This window comes from Mus caroli, unplaced genomic scaffold (genome assembly GCF_978045245.1).
Source record: "Mus caroli unplaced genomic scaffold, Mus_caroli_1 scaffold_10, whole genome shotgun sequence".
Lineage (NCBI taxonomy): Eukaryota > Metazoa > Chordata > Mammalia > Rodentia > Muridae > Mus > Mus caroli.
Genome location: NW_028227265.1, coordinates 83801802 through 83820380, shown reverse-complemented (window position 1 = coordinate 83820380; position 18579 = coordinate 83801802). Strand labels below are relative to the sequence as shown.

The following is an 18579-nucleotide window of genomic DNA, read 5'->3' as shown; positions in this document are numbered from 1 at the left end:
ATTTTTTTTTTTTTAAATGACGTTTGGAGAAGAGTTACATGCACACATGGTATCTCACAATCCTGAGGATTGAGAATTGCACTTCAGGTTTTGTGACAGGCATGGGCTTTAACCCAGTGAGCCATCCTACTGGCCTTGCATTGGCCGTTGGTAGCCCTTAAAAGGTTATCCCAAAGGATTGTCAAGTCTACAGAGCCAAGGCTGAGCAGGGCAGACAAGCCTTTAAAACTTGGCAGGTGGACACCATCCTTGAGCAACGACTAAGTCTGCTTTTCACTCGAACCACACAGGAGCCTGGGTTGTCCAGAGATGCCTCATGGCCAAGATATTGCGGAAGTCCTGTATTCCTAGCCAAGGACTGTGGTGAAACTGGATTAAAGGGGTTCATGTATATCTGTGCTAAAGAAAGATGGGACTTCTTCAGATACCCTGGTCCCTCCAAGCAGAGAAGCAAGCAGAGAGGCTATGCCAAGAAGTCAGCTGTGGAAGAATGTTAAGGATGGAAGCGCTAAAGGGCACCTGCAACATTCCCTAGCATCACATTATCAGGGTTCAGGAGACTTCCAGATTTACCCTTTGCCCTACCTCAGATTCATTGTGAAACTAGAGGGCAGTTTGGGTGACCTTAGTGGCTTTTGCTTGCTGACAGCCATGCTCTTGGACCTGAAGGAGGCCACGCCCACCTTGCGGCTTTGAAGGGAGAGGCGGAGTCAGCAGGACTGGGCGGGACCTGAAGGAGGACTGGGTCTTAGGGGCGGGGCGAACGACCGAGGAGGCGTGGCCGGAGGGGAAGGACTGGAGCTGGTGGGCGTGGCCTGAGAGGCGCGGCGGGTCAGAGGGGCTTGGATCAGCCCAGATAGGGCGGGGCTTGGGAGGCGGGAATGGCGCCGATGGGGCGGGACCTGAGAGGAGCGGTGGGTGTGATGGGGCGGGACAGGCTCGACCTGTGCGACAGGAGGGGAGGAGCTGGCGAGGGGGAGTGGGCGCGCTAAGAGATGGGGCGGGGAGGAGCCTGCGGACGGGGCGGGGCGGCGTGGCACGGCACGCGCACTACCAGCCGCCCGGCCCTGCTGCTGCTGCTGCTGCAACGCCGGTGGCGCAGCCAAGAGAGCAGCTGCGGCCGCGACTCCTTAAATAGCATCGCAACCCGGCGCGGGGCAGTTCGTGGATTGCAGTGACAGCCGCCTGTGGAGCAGCCCGGGCAGCGGAGGAGGTGAGTGCGCCAGCCGCGAAGGGCCGCGTGTCGGCCAAGGCGACCCTAGCCGGGCCGAGACCGGAGAACCGCCCCGCGGCTCTGCGGGACGTTCCGCTTTTCCGGCCTGGGCTCCACGGCCTCGTTTCCCTCGGCTTCGGGAGGCTCTGGGGCCGCTCCGGCGGCCGCCGCTTCCGGTGCCGGAGCCCGGGTTCCCCCGCGGGCCGTGCGCGCGCGGGGCTGATGCACCACGGAGTCAAGAGGTTCCTCTCTGCACCGGTCCCTGGCTGGTGTGGAGGCTGGGACCTTCCCTGCCCAGCTCAGGTGCCGAGAGGTGGTCCTGCTTGCTGGGGACCCTGGCGTCTCCGCCACCGCATCCCTCGTACCCCCAGAGGCGGGGATTGTGAGGCGCGCACTCACCGCGCGTGGACACGGACTGTCCCGGTGCTGCTCTGTGACGTGCCCCTGCGCCGAGCGTTCGAGGAGGGTCAAAAGCAGCGCTCAGAGCCCGATGTCATAAGTAGAAATTCTCGCGGTGTCTCCAAGAGGAGCTCCCAGAGCCACTACACACAGTGGTGATGGAGTCATTGATTTAAGGCAATCTGGCTTTTAATGTATTTTTAAATTAGGGAGCAAAAATGATATTTATCACCTTGAAACGTAGACCCCGAGTGTTGATACAGGACTTAAAAGATCACACGGATTAGAATCTAGAGAAGGCAGCTCCATCTAATCACTGCACTATGCCAGAGCGTACAGACCATCTTGCCACACCGCTCAAGCTCAGGATTATGGAACCTAGTTAAGAATGGCCGTTATGAAAATGCTTCCTCTTGGAACTGTGAGTATCCATTTGTAGTCTTCCCTTTAAGGACTTGACATTTGATTATGTTTCTGGGATACACGTTTCAGAACGTAATCTGTGGTTAGCCCAATGAAAATTATTAGCGTAACTCAGAAATCATCCAAACCCTTCTAGCTCACCAAAGTTAAGAACCGAAGGTCTGCAATGGGCAAGGTTAAGAATGGGGAGCAGCGAAAAGGAACCATCGGTTTGGAGCAATATGGTGAGGTGTGACAACAGAAAACAAGACAGGACCGGATCCTGGGAGATGTTTTTTCTTGTAGTTCAGCTGAAGGAAATCCCTTTGTGGTGGGAGGCCGGTTCTTTGTAAAAGGTCTGCATTGAGATCTTGAGCTAAAATTGTATGACCTGAGAAGGTAAAAAAAGAAAAAGAAAAGAAAAGAAAAAGCAACCTACCTTATTCACTCACCTCTTCTAAATTTACAGTAAACAGACAAAACTTAAAACAAAAACAAAAAAAACCCTCCCCATCAGTGATTCTAAGCATTTTCACATATTTCCTTCCTGTCTCTGTTATTTATATTTTATCAGTGCTTTATTATTATTACAGCCTGACTGAAATCATGAGGCCTTGGAAATTTTGACATTTAACATGCATGGCATCTGGCACAGTGGGGACAGGTTATCTATTTATACCATACAGGTACTTTTCAGCAACTTAGTTCCCGAGTTAAATGTAAAGTCACCAAATGCAAGCCAACATGTCACAGTGTTGTGAATTAATGTCTTTAGCACATCTTTAGTTTGGATATGGCTATCTAGAGCTGTGGGATTCCATGTTTGGAGTAAGATCAGGTGGTTGAGTTGGTTACCTGTAGAGATTTTATCTTTCTCCCTACGGCCTTGCTGTTGTTGTTCTTAGACTGTGGGATGCCTACCATAACTTCTAGACGTTTATCCTCATTCTTTTTAGAGTCATTTAGTTTGTAAGCTCAGTTTCATTTGATGGGTAAGCTTGCCATGCACTGTTTCTTACAACTAAATTCAGCTTGAGTCACACTGTTAGAAATGTTTTACGGGCAGGCCTGTTTACACATTCCTGCTGCAAAATGGAAAGAACAGGCTTTAAGGCAGCCCCCAGCTGTGAGTCTCTTGAACCCTCTTTAAGCCTGACTGTTCCGCCCAGATAGCTTAAGGTGCCCGAGTCCCTTAGTGAAGGTCTTCAGTCCAAATTAGTGGTTAGACATGCACTTGAGGGTCATGATGTACCTTTGGCACTGGTGCCTGGAGGGCCGTTCTCAGTGCACAGAGGCATTCCAAAGCTGCTGTGTGCTTGAGTTTAGGTTTCCACATCCTGGTACTCTGAGGGGCTTCTGAGAGCTTGAAAGAAATGCAAAGCCTAAAGTAGCAGCTGAACTTGAAGAGAACGGCATTTTGAGCAGCGTTTGTGGTGGTACACTGCGATTCTCCTCTTCACAAAGAGTATCGACTCCCGAGGAATCTCAGTTTGTGAAATCCCAGGGTAATCAGTTAGATGGCCGAGGGAAAGGAAATTACCACATGAATAAGTTAATTTTTGTGCTTTGTCCATCCTGGTGTTTATAATTTCTTAACCTTTGCAGGCAGTCCTATTTTTCAGTTGTAAACTTGGAGGAGTGAAGGTAAGGAGGAAGGCTAGAGATTACAGTTGAGTGGTTCTTTCCTTGTGTCTTGACTGGCTAGGAGGGGTGCCACTTTAGCCTAGAGGTTTGTAAGGGCTGTATTCCCTTAGGATAGTGGGAGCCTGCTGGGTGGGGAACAGCATGTGCCCCATATCTTAAGTCTGAAATCTCAAACCCAGTGGTTTAATGCACATAGAAGCCAGGGTAGTTCTCTTTCTGAATTATTTGCTAGTCTTCAAATTTTAAGCAAAAAAATATGAGAGCTATCTAAATATCTAAATTATAGTTTTCCTTTTTCATATTATAAGAGTAATATATGCTTGTCATAAAAAAAAACAGGACACATAGAAGTGAAATGTCTTCAAGAGATTACATTTGGGTTTATTTTCTTCCAGTTGTTTTATAAGCAAATTGAAAAATAATTTTAAGGCATATATTATCATTTGAAGTTGAACGTTTTGACAATTCATTTTTTAAATTAACCTTTATTTTTATTTTATATGTCTGGATATTCTGTCTTCATATATGTCTGTATACCACATGCATGCAGTGGCTTCAGAGTCTAGAAGAGGGGCTTTGAATCCTTTGGGACTGGAATTACTGATGGTTGGGGGCTGCCTGGTGGATGCTGGGAATTGAACTCAGGTCCTCTGGAAGAGCAGCCGCTCGATGCTCTTACCTGCTGAGCCATCTCTCCAGACTGACGACTCATTTTTAATCACCTCGGTTATGTAGGTGATCTCCTCAGATTTGTTAACATACTTTGGAGATGACTACTTTTAATTTCTTCATTACTCTCTGTTTGTTGCTTATTTCAGAACAGTTTACCAACCTCTTTTCTCTAATTAAAACAAACATGTTTAGAATTAAACATATCCTTTTTTTTTTTTAAAAAGCTCTCATGATTTTGTAAGTTACTTAAAAATTACTGAGTTGGTTTTAATGGACTTTTGGGTTCGTGTATTTTCGTGAAAAGCTGTTGAAATAACAATTTCATGGTTTGGAAAGATAAATGGAAAGAAGTTAGGGCATCAGAAAAGTGTGGTTTGCCTCTTAGAACATTTCCACATTTGGGGTGCGACTTCTGATAAATGCATTATCTATGCATTTGCAGGGTTTTGGCCGCTGTAGAAACTTGGCTCTCTGCACTCAGGTTTGTTGGAGGCGAAATGTCTGTAGGCAGGAGGTTAGAACACCGTTGATTAAGCAGAATGAAGAGGAAGCTGCAACAGGATTACATTGTCACCTGTCCCTCATCTCAGGGATGCAGTAGAGGTTCTGTTCTGGGAGCTTCACATGGTCCCTCCGGAGCCCTGTGAGGCAGGTCTTACTTTTAGACTATGACGGTGGCTCTCAGTCTTCCTGATGCTGCCACCCTTTAATACAGAGCTCCTCATGTTGTGGGGATCCCAGCCCCCACCAAGCATATAAGTGTTTGCATTGCTACTTCATAACTGTAATTCTGCTGCTGTCATAAATTATAATGTAGACATCTGTGTTTTCTGTGGTCTTAGGCCACCCCCGTGAAAGGGTCGTTTGACCCTAAGAGGGGGGTCCTGGCCCATAGGTTGAGAACCACTTCTCAGTGCCATTTGGCGATTAAGTCACCCAAGGCAGGATTTGAGTCTAGGCTGCCTGGTGTCAGAACCTGTGCTTTTTCAAGTGCTTCCTCTTAGGTCCCTCTGGAGTAGATTTCTCAGGCTTGGAAAGTTCCTTGACTTTTTCTTTGTCTCATTTATACTCAGCCACGAATTTTCTCTCCATAGCACCTGAGTTCCGAGAGATAAGAGCTTGATTGATTCAGCATAGTTCAGTGGGAGAATTAAAAAGTAAGGGGCCTCGTCTGCCCTTGAACTGCCTCCTCGTCTTGGAAGCCCGGAGCACAGTTGGGGTGAATGCATCGAGTGCTGAGGAGACCGTGGGCGGGAACAAGGCCCTAACTTGGTACAGACCCTGGAGCCAAAGCACATTAGTAGGAGATTCACCTCACTGTGACACATCATGGATTCGGGATTTTCTCTGCTGTGGATTTGGGAAGCACTCTTACCTCCTTCCCGGCGTGGTGTAGTGATACTGTTGAGATCATCCAGTAGACCAGAGGATAGATTCCTCTGTTCTCAGTTTGCAGACACTGTGGTATTGCCCAGTTATTCTTACTGAGTTATTTGCCTGGTAAAAGTACAGAACTAGAAGCCATGGGCTAAGTGTAACAGGGCTGTTGTGGGTGAAGTAAGGTGGATTGAGTGCCCGTGGGATCCACACACAGTCACGTCTATGTCTTGGCACCTTAGAGTCCTGTCAGACAAACCCCAACCTCTGAAATAGCCCAGCTCCCTCTTCTCACTGATGGAGTAGCTGTAGTAGAGGGAGAAGGTATGGCTAGTCAAGCTTACAGAACCTACCTTCCCTCTGGCCATCTTACATGTGCGTGCGCACGCGCACACACTCTCTCTCTCTCTCTCTCTCTCTCTCTCTCTCTCTCACACACACACACACACACACACACACACACACACACACACGGAGTTGGTTCCTGTGGTTCCTGGACCCTGTGCCTATTGGATGACTGTCTGGTCCCCAGTGTTATCCTTGACTTAATGTCCTAAGACTCAGGTAGTCAGCAGGTTTCTGCTTACTGTAATCTACTCTCTGCCCAACATCTCCCAGTATGCACCTGTTACTTCCTTGCATTCTTAGTATTTAACAGTCTGTTATCTCCAGTTTAGACAGCAGAAGAAGCCCTTGTTAAAAAAACCAAAACAAATCCAGGGATGATAGCATCTGTGATCTCAGCATATAGGAGGCTGAGGCAGGAGAGTCACCTTGAGTTTCAGGTTAGGCTGGGCTACATATTATGTTTCAGGTTAGTACTAGAGACAAGACTACCCTCTCTCAAAAATGAAAAAAAAAAGGGGGTGGTGGGCGCGGAGGGGTGATGATGTTGGCTAAGAAAGAAGAGGATAGCTTTTTTCTAAGCAGAACTTGAGGGCAAAAACCCTCCGAGTCATAAGTCTTCCTTTAGTTAGCCTTTCCAGGGCTTCTGCAGCCTGGCTCCAGTGTGCTCCCTTGTATTTCCTTGCCCATTGCAAAGCCCCGTGAATGGGAACCGAGGACGTGCAACCATAAGGCTAAAGGATCTCTGCACCCTAAGACTCTGAGCTGTCCAGGGACCTGAGTTGCTGGCGAGTATCCTGGAAGAGGGCTAGACCTCCATGCACGTGTTGATCATTTCCTCAGCCTCCTCCCTCAGTGCTGTTGCCCAGAAGTACTTTTTTCCAGTGTGACTCTCTCCCTGTTCAGTGTCTCTCATACACTGGAACCTTGGGTTCTCTGACTCAGCTAGGATGCACCAGCAACCAAACTAATGGCTGAAAATTTGAAATACACCTATACCAGTTAAAAAATGGTTGTGGTCTCAAATGTCCTAACCGCTAATTCCGATACTAGAATCTTTTTCACTGGTCAGTTGATATTTTGATTAGCATCCCTGCCTCTGACCGGTATGTGTCTTAGTGTGTGTGTATATACATTTCTTCCTCTTAGGAGCACTTCAACCATATGGTAAGCTCCAGGTAAGAGGGAGACCTAGTTATTGTCATTTCCATATTTTCAGAAATGTTCCTGGGCCCTGGACTGGTCCAAAGATGACTGACATTAGGTATTGTCCTTGACTTGTGTCCCCAAACCCATTCGGTGGGCAGAGTCTGTTTATTCTCGTGTACTTGCTGAATATCACCAGTGGGCACCTGTTCCTGGCTTGGATTCTCAGTACCACCAACCAAGTCTAGAGTCTGTCACCTCCGCATAGACGGTGGCTCGTAGTTAAGATGCCGTGGTGTGGGTGCTGAGAGGAAGGGATAATGGCTTTTCTGGAAGTGTAGCTCTGACCAGATCCTTCCTGAGTAGAAACAGTCAGGGTCTTCCACTGTCGGGCCCCAGGTTCAAGCTTGTCTGTTAGAGGCGTCCGTCCCTCCTTGTATAGCATGGCCTCCAGCATTTCATACAATGCCTTACCCTTAGTTGGCCCTTCATGGTGTCTATGTGACTGGCTGAAGCTGGGAGACATTAAGGCAACATCCCCTGACAATAAAATATAGCGTCTACTCTGCTAGGCTAGATCTTAGCAGTTAGGATCAAGAGGTTGAAAATCTTCAGACCAAAACATGTGCCTCCTGGAGGTGAGCCTTGGGTTTGGAGTGGTTCAGTGTGGATGAGACACAGCTGGTTCTGGGTTTCTCAGGATGTGGGAGGGGTGATTCGTGTCGAATTCTAGCTAATCTTATGTAACTGTACTAGAGTCAACTTACCTGGTATTCCTACTTTAAAGGTGTGTCTTGTTTCTGTGCCAGGAGTTCACCGGTCAAAAAGGTCTTTGTTCCTTCCGTCACACAGTTACCCACATTGTACCTCAGACGAGCTGTGAGGCATCCTAGCATGTAGAGCCAACAGGACCTTATGTGTCACCAGTCTAGCGAGGCACCCCATAAAGGACAGATCCCAAATCCAGAGCCCTCCAAAGCCCTGGCTTAGCCTCTGAGGACAGTGACAGTCTGATGTTGTTTCTTGGCATGACTTGGAGATGGATTGGGGGTTGCAGAGTGTACGGAAAGTGAACATACTTGCCCGCTGGAGGTAGGGACTAAGGCAGGACTCCTGGCCGAGGACACATTTCCCCATACGTGGCCAGCCTCTGAGGCAACTCTGGCAGAAACAGATGAGCCTCACCAGGCAGGTGCCAGAGAGGCCGCTGAAGGCTGTTTATAGAGACTAGGGGTGCTTTTTGATAGTGGTTACATTCACCGTTGGTTGGTTGTTGGGGTGGGGGGATGATGGACAGTGCAGCTAGACCACAAGTTAGGATTCACAATGTAACTATTAGAACTGTGAGAGATATCTTCTTCTGTCTTTAAATCTGTATTTGTTTCCTTCATTGGCCACAAACACACTTTGGATTCTGTAGGTATTGTTTATGAATGAAAGCATGAACATAGAACAGGTGCGTTTATTCGTCACCAGTTGGGGTGTGTTAGAGGTGTAGCGAACCAGAGCGTGATCCCCTTCTCTGCTGTTAGCACGGCAGTAGATCTCTCTACTTTTTAAAAGGTGAGCCAGTTTGTCCAGGGAAGGGGGGGGGTGGCGGGAATACAAACTAAAACTGCTCTGAAAATAGGTTCTGATCCACATCAGATAATGCAGCTGACTTCAGGCGAGTTAGTAAAAGCCAGAGTGTGTTTTGGTTTTGTTCTGCAGATTTTTTTTCAATGTGGAAGCCTTAGTCAGGTCCTTTATTTTCTCTCTGGTTCACGGCCATGTCTCCCGAGGCGTGGGCTGACTTGGGACATCGTGGGTACGCAGTGACTCTTTGCCAACCGAGTACATGGACTTGTATCTTGGATGGAAATTAGATGTTGTGCTGGACTGGCTGCTCCGAGTCACCGTTTACCTTGGCACCCTTTGCTTAGATCTTTGGGCTGTTGGCAGGATACATGACATACACGGGTTAGGCTCGCTGCCGTCTCACAAATGGCTTCCTAATGTATAGAGTCAGATCTGTTGGCACCTTGGAGTATCTCCTGATTGACAGGATGTGTGGGATTTGCTTTAAAATCCATTAAAAAAAAAAGAGAAAGAGAGCATGATAAAATAATATTAGTAAAATGCTAGCTGCAACTGAAGCCGACAGAAGGGTCAAGGGTATCTGGTAATTTTATTGTACTTTGTAGACTATTGAATAGATCTGGGGACCTTTGTGGCAAGAATTTAAACTAAATATAATGGAAGTATAAAGATCCCCAAACTAACGTAGCTTGGTTATTTCAAGTAGATAACAAACCAACTTGGCATTTATTTTTGTTGTTGTTGTTGTTGTTGTTGTTTTTCCGGTCCTTTATAAAAGTAGGTCATTGTTCTGTAACCTTCCGTAACTAAGATTTGTTTTGTTTTTAGCTTCCCTAAGCGAGTCACCTCTTCTTATGGTTACCTGAACAGGACGTAATTTTAGCTAGTGTCCCGTGGTGTCACAGATACCTCTCCTTTGCCACCTCAGACAATGAGCAGACTCTTGCTTCACCTGCCCTCTTTCTCCCTGTTGATTTCTTTGACCTCACTGCCTTCTGTGGAGGTACAGGGGCCCGTGTTCTTTAAAGGTTCTTCTCCATTCTGAAGAGCCCTACAACTTACAAAAATTTTAAAAGAGTCCATTTGTTTCTGCTTTCTAAGTTACCTGTTGAGGTCTGGCAGGACTAAAGGGTGACTTCTCTAACCTTGTGTGTGTGTGTGGTATTCAGCCTGAGACTCACACTGTGTAAGGCTAAGCCATTTCTCTAGTTGACAGTTACTCTGAAGCCTTTTTCTATTTTAAGAGGTGTAAGTAACCCTATCCAACCTGTGCCCTCTTGAGCCTTCTTATCCAGGTCACTGCTATTTGATAGCTGCGACCTCTGAGTCACTGGGCCCAGTGGGCTCCTTGAGGACAAGGCCAGAGTCTGTTCTCTCTTCCGTACTGACCTAGGCTCCCTGCAAGGACATGGCTGACTCTTTAAGTATTATGGAGTGAAGATGAGCCTTCAGTAGCTATTCTATAACCTGCTGACAGGAATAATGTGCTAGGAGAGAGACCCTGCCTCCTGCAAGGCTCCTGCCCACTTCCCTTGCTCCCCAAATGATCTGGTTTTCACAGGGATTTTCCCCCACCCCCGGCCCCGTCTTTGACTGTTTAGATTTGGCCCAGTTCCACTTTGGCCTCTGCACAGCCCTCTGGGGGCCTCCAGTGCACACACAGAATTTCTCTCTCCTCCATATGCTTGCAGCAGCATGGCTCTACCACTTTCCTGCTAGAGGCCATCATCCCCAGGTGTCTTGGGATACTGGGTTAGCTCCCCCAGGTGTGTGCCTTCATTGTCCCCCTGAACTTGTGGAAGGTGGAGAGAGCATTGCTAGGGGCTTCATCCTCCTGGCAATGACCTTCTGTTTGCAGAGGCCCAATGAAAAGTTTTATTTCCCTCCAGTGTACAGAGTACTGTTTGGTTTGCAGCGAGGTCCTCTCTGAAAGAACACGTATGTGGAAGTTGCTCCCAGGGCTGCTGAGGCCGGCACCAGGACAGGCAGTGAAGGCTTAACTGGGTTTTCTGGGAGAGGTTTACAGCCCATCTGTCATTCCTTAATAAGGGCAGGTTACCACCCTAAATCCCCTGGGTAGCAGGTGGAAAATACATAAATACAAAAGAACATTAACCAACTTGAATCCGGTTATAGCTTGTTTATTGAAAATATAGTTAGTGGTTGGTATGGTAGATTTTGTTATGCATTTACCGCAATTAAAAAGCCGAGGGTTTGGGGGAGCCCAATGTAAAGCATAATAAAATAAAAATAAACCCAGGCCTGCTACCATAGGGCTGATGGGTTTTATGATTTATTTTTATTCTTGATTTTTTTTTTTTTTTTTTTGGTTTTGTTTTGAGACAAGGTTTCCCTGTATAGTCCTGGCTGTCCTGGAACTCACTCTGTAGACCAGGCTGGCCTCGAACTCAGAAATCCGCCTGCCTCTGCCTCCCAAGTGCTGGGATTAAAGGCATGCGCCACCACCGCCCGGCTTATTTTTATTCTTAAGTTGTGTGGTATGGAAGTGTCTGTGTGTATGTATGTGTAGGTGAGTGTCTGTCTGTATCTCTGTTTAAGTGTGTGCAGGTGACTGCCGATGTCCACAGGTGGCAGAGGTGTGTGTCTGTGTATGTGTCTGTGTGTCTGTGTGAGTATGTGGAGGTGACTTGATATCTACAGAGGTCAGAAGCCTTGGCTCCGCCTGGTGCTGGAGTTACAGGCAGTTGTGAGCTGTCCTACGTAGGTGCTGTGAACAGAACTCAGATTTTCTGTAGAACTGGCCTGTTCTTAGCCACAGATCCCTGTCTCCAGCCCAGAATTGGTGGCTTTCAATGGTTTCCTCCTGTGCCTTTCCTTGGGTTTTGAGGTGTGGGTGGAGTCCTGTTGATTTGGTCTGATGATAGGCTGACCCCACCATCTTCTTGTCTTGGAGGGGCCAGCTTGGCTTTGCTTTTCCACTGTTCTCGCTCCCTTTGCACCTCTGAGGTCCACACAGGCAGAAGCCTGGCTCATGCTTGTGCGGCCCATCTGGACACAGCCAGTACCTGGGATGGACACAGCCAGTACCTGGGATGGACACAGCCAGTACCTGGGATGGACACAGCCAGTACCTGGGATGGTCACAGCCAGTACCTGGGATGGACACAGCCAGTACCTGGAATTGACACAGCCAGTACCTGGAATGGACATAGCCAGTACCTGGGATGGACACAGCCAGTACCTGGAATGGAAGGAACCTTTTGCATTTAAGTCCAGTATTCTTTCCATGCTTCTCTTCTGTGCAATTTCCACAGTCATTGCTCTGAAATAGGGGCTTCAGACAGAGCACCTGAGGAGACCTTAAGAATGGGGCCCCCTCTCAAACACAGAAACCCTGTTTCCTCCTCCCTGCAGGCCCTCAGTGAAGGCCTTCCTGCCTAGCTGGGTTCTAGCCCTAGCTGTGGTAACTTTCTTTATTAAGCTGTTCTTCCTTCTCATGGTGAGGCGTCTCACCTCTGGCTTCCTTTGTAAGATGGAGGGTCTGTTCTTGTGGGTTATTTTAGTGGCAAGGGGAATCTTACTCCCTTCTTACCTGCTACAGTAGCACGCAGCACCTGTGTTGCCCAACACCTTGGTGTCATCCTCTGGTGTCACGTCAGGTGTCGTCAGATGAATCCCGCCCTATCAGATGCTTCGTTAGGCAGAGGTAGGTCAGGCACCCACCCCATCCACTGAAGCGCCCCTTTCCGTCCACGCCCACTTCCTTCTATAGCCTGTCTCAGTAAGCGCCCCTGCTTTGTTGTGAACTCTATCCAGAAATGGAGCAGTGTTAAATCAACTAATAGTTTAATACCTCACTAGCCTGCGTTTATATAAGGGCTCCATTTAAAAAGTCACTTAATGGGTTTTGTTATGATATTCTTATGTATATAATATCTCCTTATCACTCCTGTTAATCCCCTTCTTCTTCCCACCTAGCACCCCCCTCTCCCCACTTGCCTACCTTTTCCTGACCCAGTGAGTTCCATTAGTATTTGCACGAATGTGTGTTTGTTTACAGGCGTGTGAGCACCTTAGCAGCAGTCACACCACTGAAGAAACCTCTCTCCCCGCCGTGTCTGACGTTATTCATATACACAGTAAATAAATATTTGAGGACAAATGGAGTAATCTTGCTTCCCTCAGGGCTGTTGTTTGAATAGGAAGTTTCTTAAATATATCTGACTCAGGTTTAACCTTGGTGTCCTCTATGGAGGCCTTTCACTTGGCCTTAGGAATCTCCAAACTCACAGATCCCCTTTGTAGCTGTGTGGAAAGGAAGGGGCGGAGAGCTCTCTGCTGGGTTGACTTTGTGACTGTCCTGTGCTCTGGGGAATGTTGAGCAGGTCCTATAGGCAGCTTCCTTTACCCCTCAGAGGACCACCCACCCAGCTCTCTCAGTCTGGGGAACTTTGTCCTCATCTGAGTCCTCTGCTGTGCCAGCTCCAGGCCTAGGAGCCCACTGTGTTTCTCTGGTTTGCAGGATTCAATTTTGAAATAGAAAAGTCACCTAGTGTGTCACAGTGGGGCCCTCCCTTCTTCTTTCTTTTGCTCATGGAACCTGGGCCCCTGTGTGCAGCCTTAAACTGATGAGGTGTGATCCCATCCCTAAATACCCAGGCCTGCGTCTGTTAGTGTTGACAAACTCCCCAGGAAGTGAAAGCCTTGGAGAAATACAAGGCATCGTGGGGACCGGGCATGGGGACACCTTTAGATACAAAATCATGCTCTAGCTTCTCAGCCACTCCACGTCACCTGACCATGGAGTTTACTCTCTGCCCCCAGCTCCATGGCCTTGAGACTCTGCAGGTGGGAGCCAGGATACAGAGGACCGCTGAAATGTGAGGGCACCCTGGATAGCTCTTTCCTCTCTGACCCACCCTGGTGTAAATGTGGAGCTTAATAAAACAATAGTGGGAATCCCAGCGGGCCCCTCCCTCCTCAGTAAACACTGAGGACCTCTGTTGGCCTGGGCACTGTGTTAAGCACCAGAGTAGGAGGAGACAGAAGGAGCTACATAGGTACCTTAAGGAGTGCCACAGACCTAGTGTCTAGCAGGAGGCACAAAGGCTACAAAGCAAGTGTCCTTAAGGTCAGCTGGAGGCCGAGCAGCTTGTCAGTAAGGAGATCTATAAGAATTCCTTAGAGAGTGGCCTCTGGCCTGTTTGGTAGGCTTTGCACATCATAAAGTAGGTCTCAAGAGATGCAGGGAGGGAGGGAGGTGCAGAGCCATGGACTAGAGGGGAAGATTTTCTTTAGGAAAGGCTGGGAGGGAGGAAGTGTAAGGGGCAGGTCCATCTGCCTAGGTAGGGAACGGAGGCAGCATTGTAGTGTGAAGCCTGTTCCTGGAGCTGTTCTGGGTCAGAGATGCAACAGGGGATCCTCTCTGGGAAGCGTGGCTACCTCAAAACCTTTGATCTTGCCCATGGAGGAAGGCTTTAGGGACCTGGAAAGTTAGGGCAATAGCTAGATCACAGATCACCCTTGTCTCAAACCCTGCGTTGGATTATTGCTGTTCCTGCCAGTCATTCTCCCAGGCCCCAGAACCCAGCTCTCCAATGCCTTGTCTGTTGTTGCCAGTTATTTACCGAATCTCTGCCTTTGGTAGATTGTTTGGGATTTTCTTTTTCTGGTAAAGCACATCTAAATGTGAAGGTTACCATTTGAACTGTCTTGAAGCATACACTTGCCCAATGGTGCTGAGTGAGTTGTGTAAGCATCGCTACTGTCCAGCCCCACAGTTTTCATCACCCCAAACAAAACCCTTGCAGCTGTTGGGCAATGCCTCCCATGCCTTCCTCCCCTGCCCCCAGCCCCTGGTAACCTCTGCTCTAATTTCTGTCCGTGAATTTGCTGATTCCGGCAAACCTCATATAGATAAGATTGTGCCCTTCCCTTTGTCTTGTTTCACTTAGCTTGGTGTTTTCTACGTTCATTCATATCACCTATGTTGTTACGTGTGCAACTGTGTAGTCTAGGACCTGACATGCTGTAAGGACTCACCTGACGCTAACTCTTAAGAACATTAGAACTATGGCATGGGGAAATGGCTCAGTGCATAAGAGTGCTGGCTGCTCTTCCAGAGGATCTAGGTTTGGTTGCCAGTACCCACATGATGGCTTGCAACTGTCTGTGACTCCAGTTCTAGGGGTTATAACATCCTCTTATGGCCTCCAAAGGCTCCAGACATGCACATGATACACACACATATATGCATGCAGGCAAAACACTCAAACAGGTAAAACAAAAATAAGCAAATTTTAAAAGAAATCATGTTCTGGCAGGTGGTGTTGGTGCACACCATTAATCCCAGGCCTCAGGAGGCAAAGGCAAGCAGATCTCTGAGTTCAAGACCAACTTGGTCTCTAGGACTAATTCCAGGACAGCTAGAGCTACATAGAGAAACACTGTCTCAAAAAGCTAAAGCAAAGAAACAAAAATTCATGACTTGGGGCTGAAGAGATAGATGGCTCAGTGGTTAAGAGCACTGACTACTCATCCTGAGTTCAGTTCCCTGCAACCACATGGTGGCTCACAACCATCTGTAATGGGATTGGATGCCCTCTTCTGATGTGTCTGAAAAGAGTTAGTGTACTCACATAAAATAAATAAATCTTAAAAAAAAAAAAAAAATCATGGGGCTGGAGAGATGGCTCAGTGGTTAAGAGCACTGACTGCTCTTCCAGAGGTCCTGGGTTCAATTCCCTGCAACCATGTGGTGTCCCACAACCATCTGATGCCCTCTTCTGGTGTGTCTGAAGAGAGCAGTGCTGTACCATATACATAAAGTAGATAAATCTTAAAAAAAAAAAAAAAAACTTAAAAAGAAATCATAACTCAACTGGTTTCCCTGAATATCATCCTTCTCTTATCCACTTTAACTTTGTTGGTTTGTTCCTGGTTTATTTATTGACAGTGTTAGACCTAAGTGAGGAATTGCCTCTTCTTATCTTGTCTCTGTCCCTCCTTTTGAGGACCAGCTTAGACTTTTACCGTGAAGCTCCTCTTAAGGTCCTTGTCACTGTGTCTTGTATTGCTCCTTTGCTATGCCCTTTCTTATGTTTGTGTTTCAAGTCCCAAGACCAGGGCTACGTTTTTCTTAGTTGTCCTTCCTCTAGGTGGGAAAGAATTCTTGTATATCACTAGACGGACAGGCTTTCTCCAGTCCCTTACTCAGTTTTCATATTACAAGTCTCACCAATGTTGTACTGTGTACTCTCGGCCACTTTGAGCATCATCAGGTAGGGCAAGCACCTGGTCCTGGAACACCTCTCCTGAACCCACTCTCGGGTCCCTATAAAAGAACTGACGAACTTTTTATAATACAAAGAGGAATAGGTAGGTAATTACTTCTTCGTGTTGGATCTTCCAAGGCAAATTGCTGAATATTGTTCTAAGAAAAACACTTTAAAAAGCCATCAAGGATATAAATATGGGTCCATAATTAAATGTGTCTCTTTAATGGTGGGGGATGTTGCCTTTAGTGATAGATGCATGTTTTCAAAAATGATCCAACTTAAATAAGTTAAATGAAAGAGAAAAACATCAAGATACTTCACAGAAAACTGTAGAGCCTGAAAAGGTGGTCTAGAAGATGCCTCCGAGCCAAGCATAGTGGTATATTTCTTAGGTCCCAGAACTCTGCTAGGGAGACTAGGCAGGAGAATTGAGGCCAGCCTGGGCTATGTAGCAAGATCTTCAATAGATTGGTTGGTGGGTGGATAGATAGGCAAGCCTAAGCAATATTCCTTAAGTAATCTAGTTTGTCATTTGGCTTATCTGTATATGAGTTTAATGAATATGGAGATCATTATGAACAGATATTTGAACCAATGCCACATGTGTCCCTAAATTTCAGGTTGGTGTACTAAGTTTGGGATATTCTGTTGTGGGTGTTGCATGTATGAGAACTGTGATCTATAACCACTGTTAACTCTTACTGGATAAAAATAGTAGCGCATTATATTTGACTCTAAATGTGTTGTGTGTTCAGTTCTTCCTCTGAGGGAAGTACAGACATACTCAACTTGACTCCAGTATTTCACAAAATAAATCAAGTTTTTAAAAAGACATCTCCACTTTGTGTTGTAGTTACACCCTGGTTCCTCCTCCCAGCCCCATGTCCCAGAAATAAGACTCAGACTCAAAATATATTTACAGATACCTTAGCCATATAGCTAGGCTCTACCCTGACTAGATCATAACTAAAATAACCCAATTATTTTAATCTACTCTTTGCCCCATGGCTGGTTGGTTACCATGCATCCAGGTCTCTCTCCCACGTCTGGCTCTGTCCCCAGATTTTTTCTCCTCCCAGATATCTCACCTCTGTTTCTTGCCTAAGCCATAGGCCATAGGCATTTTGATTGATGGGTCATGTATCCGTACAGTGGACAAGATACTTATGGACATTAACTTGGTAATCCACAGGATCAGGCACCTTAATGAAAATGAAAACCCCATTGGGCAAAGGTATTGTTAAAGTTGGTTGACCGGAAAAGCCCCAAAGTGGTGGGTGGCAGTAGTGGATTCTCTGTGGAGAGACGTGTATCTTTGTGCAGAGGATCCCAGAATCACCTAAGTTGTCCCCTGGGTTAATGAGATGGACCACAGGTATGGGAGAGTCCCGTGGCATGGAGTGTGGTCAGCAGCCCCTGCCTCCTCTCACCCTGGCAACTCCCATCTGTTTGATAGTCAGTACTTCCTACTCTCTAGGGGACAGCCCCAGTGTTCTTTGGTTCCTAGGCTATGGCTTAAACAAATCTAGCTTTAGGTAGCTTGCCAGCCCGGGTTAGGGAGCATGGCTCCAGTGACTCTGGAGTGGCAGACTGAAAGAGCAGCAAATGGCCTAGCTGCCCCTCTCTTGTTCCTCCTGGGGCCTGAGCTCTGCTCAGCTAGTACAGGACAAAAGGGGCACTTTCAGCCTTGTAAATAGCTTCTTGTGTCAGGGGAGGAGGTGGGGCAGGGAAAGGCAGCACCGTGCCAGCTTGGCTTGCTGCATTAAGGAAAGATGTCAGGACTTCTCAATTTGCTGCTGTCGGGCAAGCGTGCAATTCGTGTGGGTTTGTTTGAGGTCTGCATTCCTAGTGGAACATTCCATCAAACTGCTGTGACTCGGCTTAATGGAAGCTCGAGGAACGTCAGAAGGAGGAAAGCATCTAGATCGCAAGGAGAGACTAAAATGCTACTGTGAGTAAAAGAATATTACTTTGCAGAACTTGAGTCACGTGCGTGCGCCCATCTTCCGGTGTCCTTAGGGAGAACAGTGCCCTTGCGGCTCATCTCTGGCTTTGAGCTACTTTTTTGTTTTAATAATGCAAGCACAGTAGTAAGAGGTGAACCTTTGGGTACAGCCAACACTGAATCCGTATGTGCAGAGGCCAGGGAGACAGGGTCAGTGGTAGCATTTCTGTAGGATGTTGAGAGTGCAAATGGATTTCCGGTTTGGGTCTCCTGTCACCAAGCAGTATCACTGGTGGAAGAAAGGGGGCTTGCTGTTCGTGTGCAGCTATCAGTGTCTATGTGCTCAGCAAGCAGGTCGGGAGCGCCAAGAGGATGAGTGTTTCATGTAAATGGGGTTGGGGGTCAGGTCAGTGTCTTGCTCTGACAGATATCTCTGAGCTTTTCTGGTTCTGGCTCTGGTTTTCCTCGTGGTCATTTTCCTATTGTGATGTTCCAGTGAGATGCAGGATGTGAAAACTCCATGAAGCACCAAGTAAGCCTAGTTAAATGATGATTCCATGCAAGCTTGGGCAGAGGGTCCCAGCATCCCTGGGTTTTGACAGTCACGCTATCGAGAGTTT

General features: G+C 47.3%; 1 protein-coding gene across 3 annotated transcripts in view; it reads left to right on the top strand.

Moving 5' to 3' along the window:
- The first annotated feature begins 1045 nt into the window (after positions 1–1045).
- The window catches only part of Acsl1 (acyl-CoA synthetase long chain family member 1), a 63933-nt gene continuing 46399 nt past the window's right edge, over positions 1046–18579 (top strand). Inside the window, exon 1 of one of the 3 annotated variants that reach the window (XM_021169316.3) lies at positions 1046–1213. The gene's annotated coding sequence lies outside the window, so the exon portion shown is untranslated. Of the gene's footprint in view, positions 1214–1714; positions 2034–18579 lie in introns of those variants that run through there. The other 2 variants (XM_085843969.1, XM_021169314.3) reach the window with 2 other exon arrangements.